Here is a 4,616-nt window from a genome sequence, read left to right on the forward strand (position 1 = left end):
TGGAAGCTATGGAAGAATATTTTGACGTCACAGGCTACAATGAGCGAAGCAAAATGGCTCTTGCCAGGCTAAACATAGTGGAAACAGCCAGGGTAGCATGGAGGAACGATTGTGACACCAACCGTCTGGACAGGAATACTTAATCTTGGAACGACCTTAAAACCTATTTGCGGAAGAGATTTTGTCCCCCTGGGTTTTTGGAAACCAAAATGAACGAATTCTTAGAGGTAAAGCAGGGGAGCAAAACCATCAAGGAATATCACCAGGCCTTCGCTCTTCTACTCAAATATTCACCACCTCTAGATAAAGAGCAACTCATGGCTAGGTTCATTCGGGGAATGAACGAAACCTTGGACACACTGGTCAAGAATGCCAAGCCAGTGTCCATGGAAAAAGCTGTCAGAATGGCGAAGGACTTTGCCAAAGCCTTCATCGTGAAAGTCCCGCCAAAGCCAGCTCCCTCATCCTTTAAAAGATTTCAGACATCGGGAAGTTCTTCCAGCTTTCCACCTCCAAAGAGACACCAAGGTCATAACCAGAATGTGGAGACGAGAAGTTTCAGAAATGAAGGAAGACCTTTTCCCCGAAGTACATTGTCAAGAACTCTGGCTCTCTCTAGAATGCAAAGGGAAGAGCTTCGAAGTGAGAACAAATGCTTCGGATGTTAGGGGTTTGGGAACTAGCTTAAGGATTGCCCATCTCCTTCGGTGGGCCAAGGAAGCCAGGGTCCCAGAATTAAGAGGCCAAATCCTTCATATCAAGGTCCCCCGCGAATGAATCAGGGTAACCCAAGAAGCGTGCCAGCTCAGCCTGCAGCCTCCATGCAAAAGCTGTCTCCAAACTCCCTCCCAGAATTGGAATACCCAAAGAGAGAGAATTCCACCTCAGACTGCAGCAGTCAGAGCAGTCACCATAGCTGAGGAAGTAGAGGATGAGAAAGAACAGATCTATGCAGCAATAGAGCATCAGGGGAATAACCGTCAATTCTCAGTCCTCCAAACTCCGGCAAAGTACCACGGTAAGCAATTCAAGCTTTTGATTGATTCAGGTAGTACTCATTCTTTTATTTCCCCAGGATGTCTGCGTAAATTAGTCCTAATAAAAATCAAGGAAACCTATGTAAGTGGAATTAGCGAGTGGGAAGATTCTTTTCACTCACCTTGAGACTGACCTTATTCAGTTTAGCCTAGATGGGAACGTAACAGAGTGCCAGTTCAGAGTCCTACCCTTGGGAATATATGATGGAATCCTTGGAATGGATTGTCACAAAGGAACCATCTCTTTCCTTGACCTTTACAGGAATAAAGTTCAAGGAATTGGAATTTCGGATCCCCAGTGCTACAATTAGTCAAGGCTTCCAAATTATTAAAAGGGCTCAGAAAGAGGCAAGCTGTGTATGTCGTTAAAATGAATCCAATAGACATAAAATGCAAGGCTAAAGAACCAGAGTGGTTAAGTGAGTATGCAGATGTGTTTCTTCATCAAGACCTATTTTATTTTAAAAATATTTGGATTTTTGTCAAGATTTTTGGATTTTAATTGATTTTAAGTTTTTATTTCCACTCAATTTCAACACTTTGTTTTTTTCCCCAGTGTCGTTGGAGGGGCATTTTTAACGGTGCTTATAGCGGCGTTTTTACAGCGCTGCTCAATGACATTTAATAAGCACCAGTGCTAATAACGGTGCTTATAGCGGCATAACGTAAGACGCCGCTAATGATGCCTTATCTTGTGGTGGCTCCCTTTTTGAAATGTTTTCTCTTAGAGTGCATGGATTGTAGGATATGCACAACACATTGGGCAAGGTAAGCACTATTAACTTGTTTTGAATGCATGCAGCCTGAGGGCATCCCTCCAAATGTAGTGAGCTATGCCATCATCTTAAATGCCTGTGGCATTATAGGAGCGATTGAAAAGGGCAAACAAATTCACGATAAAATTACAAGGCAAGGGTTGATATAAGATAATGTTGTGCTATATGCAATGCCCTTTTTGGACATGTAGGCCAAGTGCGGTGCTCTAGCAAATGCGCGTGTGCTTGATGAGCTCCCTTCTTGGAATGTTGTCTCTTGGAGTGCACTTTGACCATAAGATATGGACAACATGCCAAAGGTGAGAAAGGAATTAATTGTTTTTAGATGGATGTAGCATGAGGGCATCCCTCAAAAGACGGTCACCAAAGCGTGCAATTTGAAAGCTTGTGGCACTATAGGAGATGTTGACAAGGGCACCCTAAGTCAGGTGCTCTCACAAAAGTAGAGTGCATGCTTGAGTTAGCACACCACCAAGAGAGCACCACCACGTAGAGACCGAGAGGAGGGGCATGAAAGGGGAGCCATCATGCATGCAACATTAAACCCCACCAACCATTAAACCCTCTCTCTCTCTCTCCAAATTCAAATCAAAAGTTCTCAAAGACATTTTTTTTGCAAAAATGCAACCCATTTTCAAAAATCCCAAAAATCCTAAAAAAGGGAATTGCTAACACTACTCCCATTTTTGCTTCTCCTTTATATAGTATAGATAGATACATGTTGACACTTGGAATGCACTGATTGTTGTAGGATATGCATAACATGGCCAAGGTGAGCACATATTGAAATGTTTTGAATGCATTGAGCTTGAGGATATCCCTCCAAATGTAATGATGTATGCCTACCATTTGGCATTTTAGGGAGGACGATTGACAAGGGAAAACACATCCCTAACAAAATTGTAAGGCAAGGGTAAGGGGCGCTGGGAGTTAATATTGTGCGGGGAAATGCTCTTTTTGGGCATGTCTGCCAAGTGCAACGTGTGCTTGAGGAGCTCCATTTTTGGAATGTTGTCTCTCTTAGAGGACATTGATTGCAGGATATGCAAAACATGGCCAAGGTGAGCACATCTTGAAGCATTTTAAATATATGCAGCTTGAGGGCATGCCTCCAAATGCGATGATGACCTATGCCTGCATCTTGAATGCCTAGGGCACTATAGGAGCCATTGACAAGGGCAAACAAATTCATGACAAAAATTGTGATGCAAGTGTTGTTGCGAGATAATATTATGCTAGGCAATGCTACTTTGGACATGTATTCCGAGTGCGATGCTCTAGCAAAAGCATAATGTCTGATTGATGAGCTCCCTTTTCGAAATGTTGTCTCTTGGAGCACACTGATTACAGGATATGTACAACATGGCTAAGGTTAGCACACATTGAAATATTTTGATTGCATGCCAAAGGCATGCCATACATGTGCAAGGGACTATGTAGAGCCATAGGCTTTCAACCCGTGCGCAAATGTCATGCATCTGGAGGGATGCCTTGATGTTGCATGCATTAAAAAATAGTCCAATGCTTTCTCACATTGGTCTTGTTGTGCATATCTTGAGATCAATGCACTCGAAGGGATAACATTTTGGGTGTGGGTGCACCACCACCGTTGACAAAGAGGGGCACACCACCCAGAGAGCCCCATCACGCAGAGATAGTACACCACTGAGAGAGCACCACCGCACAGAGACCAAGAGGAGGGGAGTGAAAGTGGAGCCATCATGCATGCAAAGGTACTCACACTCATCATGTCCATTAAACCCCATTGACCATTAAACCCTCTCCCAAAATTTGAAATTAAAAGTTTTCAAAAACCTTTTTGCTTAACTCCAAACCCATTTTCAAGAATCCCAAAACCCCCTATCCCAAAAATCCCAAAAAAGGGAAATGTTGACACGTGCCCCCATTTTTTATTCTCCTTTATATATTAGAAGGGCTCCTCAAGCATGGGCCCGGCCTTGGCAGATGACTATAGTTTGTGTTACATGGATGTGGGTGTCTACAATGCCACGGGCTTTCAAGGACTCCAAGTGGTGGTTTTCACAAGTGTGGGCTAGAGCGACCACCAGAGAGGTGAGTGAAGATTGTAGTGGAGAATGTCTCCTACAGGTCACCTTTGTTGTGGAGATGCAAACTAGAGTTCCTACATATTTTGAAGACTACAGAGAAGAGGCCAGTGCAGTGTGAGAGAAGTTGATTGGTTAAGAGCAGAGGGAGTTCAGAAGTTTAGAGAATTGTCCAGGTGATGAGTCCCTTGGGTTCCCCGAGAAGCATCTTTATTAGATACTTGACGCATCTAAATTTCTTCTCGACTGTAGCTGTTTGAAGGTGAAGCTTTGAAGTGATGTTGCTGGGGTCTACTTGCAAGTGACCCGTGAGTTTTATATGTTTCCTTCTTATGTTTATGCCCAGGTCTCAGGGCTGTTGAGACACAATTGAGTTTTGTCTATCTAAAGCAGACATAGAGTTTGGATTGTATCTGTTGTCTAAATGTTTTTGTTGTGAGAGATTTTCCTTGAGTTAATGGAGATGAAGCTTTTATGTGTGTCAGTCTAATCTAGTAAATTATTTTTGAGTCAGTGACTATCAACATCTACTAGGAAAGTACAGAGTCATGTCTGCATAAGGTGGATATCAAAATAGTCAACTGAAGGGGTAGGGACCTTACTTTGGTTTGTCTAAGTTAGAGCGCTGACTAATAGAAGTCTGTCAGAGGTTAGCTATCAGCAGAGTCAGATGGCCTTGTGGTCTGATAGGGTTTATGTGGTTGCAAGTAAGCCGGTGTTAGTCGAGTGTATACAGG

This window comes from Cibotium barometz, chromosome 51 (genome assembly GCF_041138505.1).
Source record: "Cibotium barometz isolate CiBa-2024 chromosome 51, ASM4113850v1, whole genome shotgun sequence".
Lineage (NCBI taxonomy): Eukaryota > Viridiplantae > Streptophyta > Polypodiopsida > Cyatheales > Cibotiaceae > Cibotium > Cibotium barometz.